This window comes from Manis javanica, chromosome 4 (assembly GCF_040802235.1).
Source record: "Manis javanica isolate MJ-LG chromosome 4, MJ_LKY, whole genome shotgun sequence".
Taxonomy (NCBI): Eukaryota; Metazoa; Chordata; class Mammalia; order Pholidota; family Manidae; genus Manis; species Manis javanica.
The window spans coordinates 123,957,863-123,966,216 of NC_133159.1; positions in this window are offsets into that span (position 1 = coordinate 123,957,863).

Genomic DNA, 8,354 nt, shown 5'->3' on the forward strand with positions numbered 1-8,354 from the left:
TCACATGATCAAAACTAAATGCTGAGGATGCTGGGAATTGTAGTCCGTAGTTAAGCCGCCATATGCCTGCCTGTAGTTCTCTTATAATGACAGAATGCATTTCAACGAACAATCGAAGTTCAGACCTTAATTCCTCCAGATAGCCTCCCGGTCTAGGTTTGATGTCCCTCTTGCAAAACTTAGTGCACTACATAGCCGTTATCTCGGTAGTTGCTAATCTCTCAGCTTCACCATCTCCCTGCCCCCAACTAGACTAGGAACACATTGGGTGTGGCTCTGTGTTCTCAATTCCTGGTACTTACTAGACATTGAATGCGTTTTGAGTTAAAACTGAGGAGGACCCGCTATTCATTTTGCAGGGCCCAATACAAAATGAAAATGTGGGTCCCCTTGCTCGAAAACGAGTAAGAATTTGAAGATAACAGAAGAGCGTTAAACCAATCATGGGATCCTTCTGAAATCAGGTTCCTGTGCACCTGCACAGGTACCACACCCGTGAAGCACACTCTGAAAGTATGAGCAGGTAAATAGGTTGAACTGAACAGCCTGAGTCACCCTCCGGAAGAAAAGCCAGCAATCTGTTATGAGCTTTTAGGCAGTGAGTGGAGATGCATCAAATCATGCTTGTGAATATTTGGGGAGTAAATCTTTGCTCTCCCTACAGGATAAACATTAGCAGAGGTCATCTAGATGGTGAGAGCATATCCCATTTCCATTGCCTTGTCACTCAGATGTTAGAACACAGCAGCTGGGGGGCCGATAGCACCCTAACAATCCACATGCGCCTTCCTCCACTTCCTACAGGGTCTCCTCTCAGCAACTCATCGCAGCAGCAGTAGTCATCACGGTAATTTCCTTACAGCCTCAGACACTCCTGGACTTGGGGAGACCTTAGAAGTCATTGCCAAGCAGTTCTCCAGCATCTTCTCAAACACCCCCAGCGACAGGAAACTTCCTACCTTCCCAGACAGCTCCTTCTGTTTTTGACAGCTCTGTGGATAGAGTTCTTCCTTAAGTTGAGCCAAAACCTCCTTCCTCATGACTTCTACCCTCTGGCTCAGAGCTACACAGAGAAATTGTAATACCGCTCCCTTGCCCTTCGGGTGTTTAAAGGAATCTGATGTTCACCAGAAAGCAGAGGTTGCCAGCAAGCACCACGGAATGTGGGCCACAGATGTATTGTGTTTGGCCCAGGCAAGGTTAAATATTTTTTTGATTGGTTGCCAACTTTGAAAAATCTGGAGGGTTCACATAAAATACAGAATTCAAGCCTCTAAACCTTGGAAACTCTGGCAATACTGGGCTCATGCTCCCACAGTCCCACTTGTCACTAAAGATACTAAAGGATGGATACTGATACAACAAATTCACATGACTCAACAACAAAAAAAACAAATAATCAATTTTAAAAATGGACAGAGAGACCCAAATAGATATTTCTCCAAAGACAACATACAGACAGCTAAAAGACACATGAAAAGATGCTCAACGTCACTAATAAGGGAAATGCAAATCAAAACCACAATGAGATGTCACCTCCAGTCATTCAGAATGGTCACTATCCAAAAGACAGGAAATGGTAAGTGTTGGTAAGGATGTGGTGAGAATGTGGAAGTGTTGGTGAGGTTAGTGGGAATGTAAATTGTTGCAGCCACTGTAGAAAAAAATATGAAGATTCCTCAAAAAACTAAAAATAGAAATGCCACATGACCCAGCAATTCCCCTTTTGGGAATCTACCTGTAGAAAACAAAGTCACTAATTTGAAGATATATTCACTTGTGGCAGCATTGTTTACAATAGCCAAGATTTGGAAGCAACTTCAGTGTCCATTGATAGATAAATGGATTAAGAAGTTGTTTATATGTACACACATGCACACAGACATATACACAAGAATATTACTCAGTCACTAAAAAGAATGAAATATTGCCATTTGTGACAACATGGATGAAGTTAGAGGGTATTAGGCTAAGTGAAATCAATCAGGTAGAGAAAGATAAATATATAATTTCACTGACATGTGGAATCAAAAAAACAAAACAAAGAAACAACAATAACAATTTGTAAAAAGAAACAGACTCATAAGTATGAAGAACAAACTTGTGGTTGCCAGAGGGGAAAGGGGTAAAGGGGCCGGGGATGGGCAAAATAGGTGAGGGGGATTAAGAGGTATAAACTTCTAATTATATAATAAATAAGTCATGGGGATGAAAAACACAACATCGGAATAAGTCAATAATATTGTAATAACTTTGGTGACAGATGGTAAGTACATTTATTATGGTAAGCATTTTATAATGTATATAAAAGTTGAATCACTATGCTATACACCTGAAACTAATACATGGTAGGTCAACTGTACTTCAATTAAAACATCTTTTTAATTCAAATAAAATAATGGATATTGGGTGGGCAACTGCCACTCTCCACCATAGCCAGTTGTTCCAGCTACTTGATAATGATGTATATGCATTTAACTTACATTCAGAACCCTTATAGTGATGAGTATGTTCATGTGTCCAGCTTCCCTACCATAGGAGTAGCCAATGAGTTGTAAACCCAAACTTTTATATTGGCTCCAGGGAAAGTTGTTTAAAGAGGGATGATTCTCTTTGCCTTTTTCCTTCCTGATTAAAATGCAGAGAGCTTGACTGATGTTCCAGCAACACCTTGTGACTATCAGGCTATATTACGGATGGAGACCACACTCAGAAATGTTGAAACAAAGACCTAGCAGGATCCTGGTTCAGTAGTGATTACGGAACTGCTGAATCAGCTGTACCTACCTCTGATCTTCTTTTACCTATAAATAATTAAAAAAACAAACATATCTTACTGAAGCTACTCTTACTTTAAGTAGTTACTATTAGCAACTAAAGGTAGTTCCTACTTGGTATATAATTTTTTTGTCATTGCCTTAAATTATTGTTGTGGAAAATTCCCAATGTATGCAAACATAAGCCGACTAATATCCACATGCAAGAGAATTAATTGGGGCCCCCTACCTCACATCATACTCCCAGATTAACTCAAAATAGATCATACACCTAAATGTAAGAACTAAGACTATGAAACTCTTAGAAGAAAACATAACAGTACACCTTCATGAAGTTGGCTTAGGCAATGATTTCTTAGATATCACACAAGAAGCATAAGCAGAAGAAGAAAAAATAAGCTGGACTTCACCAAAATGAAAAACTTTTATGCTTCAAACAACAGCATGGGGGGAGATATTTGCAATTTTCCTGATAAGGGCCTTACACCCAGAACATATAAAGAAACACTACAGCTCAGTTGAAAATATTTTTAAAACCCAATTTAAAAATGTGCACAGGGTTTGAACAGACATTTCCTCAAAGATATATAAATGGCCAATAAACACATGAAAAGATGCTCAACATCATAAGCCATCAGGGAAATGTAAATTGAAATCACAATAAGATACCACTTCACACTCACTAGGATGACTAGAATAAAAAATAACACGCGTTGGCAAGGATGTGGAGAAATTGGAACCCTTGCACATTGCTGGTGGGAATGTAAAATGGTGCAGCTGCTGTCAGAACCAGTTTGGCAGTTCCTCAAAAAGCTAAACATAGAATTACCATATGATCCGGCAATTCTACTTCTAGGTATATACCATGCAAAAGAATTGAAAGCAGGGACTCAAACAGATACCTTTATGCCCATCTTCACCACAGCACTATTCACAATACCCAAAAGGTGAAAACAACCCAAGTGCCCATCAACAGATGAATGGATAATAATGTGGTATATCCATACAATAGAATATTATTCAACAGTAAAAAAAAAATGAAAAATGAAGTACTGACACATGCTATGATATGGATGAACCTTAAAAACATTATGCTAAGGAAGTGAAAGAAGTCAGACACAAAAGACCACGTATTGTTTGGTTCCATTTACATGAAATGTCCAGAACAGGCAGATCTATAGTGACAGAAGGGAGTTTACTGGGTGCCAGAGGCTGAGAAGAGGAGGAAAAGGGAGTGACTGCTAATGGGCATAGGGTTTCTTTTGGGGTTGATAAGAGTGTTGGAGATGTGGATTGCAGTGATGATTACTCAACTCTATAAATATACTAAAGAAATCACTGGATTGTACACTTTAAATAGGTGAATTTTATGGGTTGTTAAAGATGTCTCAATGAATCTGTTTTTAAAAAATAGACTAGTAGAAGAACACTCATTTACCTGCTCCAGCTTCAACAATTATTGAGGCCAATTTCTTTTCATTTACACCCCCCACATGCTCTTCCCCCCTTCCCTATTATTTTGAAGGAGATTCCAGACATCTTCTAATACAGAATTTAAAACTGGAAAAGTCCTACGTTGGTTGTGGTTAGCTGGCTGCATTGCCCTGGCTGTGTGACATCCAAGCTTGTTTCTCCAGCATTCTTGGACAAGTGGCAAATGACACAATACCCTTTCTGATTAAACTTTCCTGTGAGAAAGAACCTTAACCTTGTATCCACACTGACATCAACTTCTGGTGCACACTCACCCACAGAAGGTGTTTTGATGGGGCTGCAGTATCTAAAAACAGTGTTAGAGAATCTTCCATCCCTAATGAAAACCTCCTGGGAAGCTTAGAAGCCTTCTGGAGGCCATGTGCAAAGATGAGGATGGATTAGAAGAGGGGGCATTCCTTTCCAGGGGAAACCCTAATCACAAAGAGTCAAAGCCTCCTAATAAGGTTGTGCCTCTCTATTTTGGATTCTGACTCCGACTCCTAAGGAGAAATCTGCCTTGTTCCCCAAAAAGTCATGGGTGAAAACATCATTCCTCAGCCCTTGGGAGTGGTGGGCTGACTTGTCATGTCCACTTGTCATGTCTTCAGCAGCTTGGACTCTCTGCCCAGCTCCTCCATGAACAGTGAGTCAGCCATGTAGACTTTGGTTAACCTCTCCACCCAGCCAGGTTTTTAATATAAAATAGGACCAGTGATCTTCATGAAGCCTTGGGCTCTAACCCCACAGGGCCTGTGCTCAGCTCCCAGTTCTGACTCTTGGGACCTGCATGACTTTTGGCAGCATATGCAACCCCCCTGGATTCCTATGACTTCATCTGGGAGGTGGGAATCATAACTCCTATCATTTTTGTGGGTTGAAAGGGTGGCACGGCAGTGGCTTTATAAGGCACCTGGCTCAAGGTTTGACATGAAATAACCATTCAACAACTGGTTCCCACCTTGCCTGCCATCATCATTAATGAATATGAAATAGGGTTAGATCTTGAATGGGCATCTTCTCAGCCACAGAAGATCAGGCTTTTGCTGTTGCTTTAATTTTAAGGAATGAACTCATTTTACTCATTTTCTTTTCTAAATGTATTACTTTCACACCATGATAATAGCAATTACAACAATAATAAACATGTATTGAGGCTTGCTCTGCAGCAGACACTATATGATGAGCTTTCAGCATTTCCTTTCATCTTCTTGGTCTCACTATGTGCTAAGTATTACCTTAGAGAAGAGAAGACTCAGGTTTGAGGCCACTTTTTGCCCCCCATTTCCCAAAACTGACAAATGGCTGGGCTGGGATGCTAAGCCCACCTGCCTGGTTCTAGAGCCTTCCCAGTGCTGCTTCCCCACCTGCTCAGAGCTCTGCCACTAGGCTGTCAATTCCCATCTCTCTTGAGAGGACCACTGCTCCTACCTTGAGGCTCTGATCCCACCAGGGTCTGGGGGCAATCTTCATCAGGGAGACGGTGTGTAAGAGGCTTCCTGGCTGAGACAGCCATTACCAAGTTTTCGAATTTTCTTGTTCTCCTGACCCATCTCTGCTGCCTGGGTTGTTCCCAGGCTCTGAGGCATCCTTTCTGACTTGGCGGGACACCTTGCTTGGGATTCTGATTCCTGCAGATGCCTGATTTCATGGCAACCTCCAGGTCCGGGCCTATGGCTTTGCCTTAATGGCAGGTCCCCAGTCGCTTGCCTGATGACAGACCACCCCCAAGACCGAAACCACCACCAATGCCTGACTTTTGCAGCCTGTATGTTCCCTGATTTCAGCTTGATCACTGTAGTGGGCAGCTTCTGAAATGGCTTCCAAAGATCCTGCCTCCTTGTACCCACCCAGGGACGTGTAGGAACAGAACACTGCAAAAGCGATGGAGCTTCCTCCTGATATTAGATCACAAAAGACCACGACTTCCATCTTGTCACACAATCTCTCTCCCTCTTACCCTCTCCCCTTTTCTCCTTCCTCTTTCCCCTCCCACTCTTGCTTTTTCTCTCTCTCTGTTATGAAGCAGGCTCCCATGTTACAAGCTATCTTGTGGACAGGGAATAAGGGTCCTCCAGACAGCAGCCCTGGAGGAACTGAGGTCCTTGGTCTGACAAGCCTATACGGAGCTAGATCCTGCTAAGAACCAGTGAATGGGGCTGGTTGCGCTCCCTCCCCCGCTGAGCCGGAGATGACTCAGGACCTGGCCAGCATCTTGCTTGGAGCCGGTGGAGCACTCTGAGCCAGCGGACACAGCCAAGCCTCTCAGCGACTCCTGACCCTCAGAACCGGAAAGATACTGTGTCTTAAGTCCCCATTTCAGGGCAGCTATTCTGGAGCTCAGCTAACCGATCCAATCGCTGACGAACGTCTTCCCTCTGTATGCCCTTCATCTCTGCTCTAACCTCCCAGCACTGATTAAAGGGAGCTACTAAACACTCCCTGGAAAAAGATTCCATAGCTTTGCAGAGATGCATTAGAGCACAGCCAAGGATGAGGACATGCCAGTCGGGGAAATGGGCTTGTTCAGCCAGGAAGTACAGTCTCAACCGGGGCCACTTGACCGAAGGGGCACAAATCAGCTCTTAGGAGGTGAAAGACTCTCACTGTTTTTATGTATAAAGCTCTGATGTATATACAATACTTAAACACATACATAGTGTATCTGTGGTACTAAAATGTCACAGGGTGGGGGACAGGTGGTAATAGTGAAGGGTTGAGAGAACACGGTGCTCCGATGACCGATCTGGCCTCCCCATGGCAGGTGGAGCGCTGTAGGGAAGAATGAGACCCCAGAAGCATTAGAAAGCAGTACAGGAGAGGAGGGGAGAGCCTGCCCCCTCTGGGGGGTGCTCTTGGCACCCTGCACCTCCCCCACCAGGGAACTTAGCACACTTTGCAATTTCCTTTGTACTTGTCAGAAAACCCTGGGGGGCAGGGACTGAGCCAGCACAGAGCCTGGAACAGGACAGGAGTTCAAAGAAAGGCCTTTATGCGCAGGTGGCGGTGTGCCTGGGTGTTTCTCCCTGGCTCCAGGGGACTAGTCAGCACCAGCAGACCTGCCCCGCCCAGGGGCCAGCCACCCTCCCCAGGCCAATCTATCCCTCAGTCAGTCCCTCGCCCTGCAGCTCTGGTGCACCCTGGAATGCTGATGGTTGCTTTTGTGGCTCCAGGTCGGTTTGGGCAGAAGCTCCCCATCCTCACTGCTCTGCTCCCGGTCTGGGGTCATACCGTTAGATCCGCAGTGCCCACAGAACATTCAGGCCCTGGGGCTGTACCCGGCTCCTCATGCCAGGCTCAGCCTCTCTCCCCAAGGCCCCGCTGTCCATGTTGTGGGTCTGCCTTCCACTGACCTCACTGCCCAGTTCACAAGACAGGCCTGGGAATAGCTAAAACCAATTGCCCCACAGCTTGCCATCCCCCTCTCTGGAGATAACCCCTCAGCCCCCATGAAGAGTGACTGGTGCAAATCAATCCTGGGAGGAGTCAGGGTCTCTAACCTCACAGTCCAGGCGAACCTGACTGTGAGGCCCCACTCCCCAGTGACCACTATAATTTGAACATGTAAGTTGTGGACAATTTACAAGATCTCATTACTTTATGGTAATGCATCATGTGCACATTTATCACTAAGATAGGTAATATAATCAAACACCCTATGACAAGTCACACCTATTCTACCTGAAGGTGAGAATCAGGACAAGCAAGACCCTAGAGCTAAGCTGAGCTGAGCATCCACTTTACCCTCATGTGAAGACACAGTCTTCTGTGACTCAGATCAAGTATCTGGGCCCCAACATTCACTGGTTGTGTAGCCTTGGGCAAGTTTATTAACTTCACTGTGCCTTTCTTTCCAGATCAATAAAATAATAGCCACATCTCTCTCATAAGGTTGTTGAGAGGCTAGAATGAGGTGATGCATGTAAAACACTTGGAATGATGCCTGGTACACAGTAAGTGCTCAATAAACATCATCCCTACTGACTAACAGGCCCATCACAGTCAGCGCTCTCACATACATCAGAGTTGCAGGTCCTCTGTGTTTCCTACCCCAAAGTCATTCCCTCTCTCCTTTCTTCCTTGCTCTTAGAAGTAGCTTCCCAT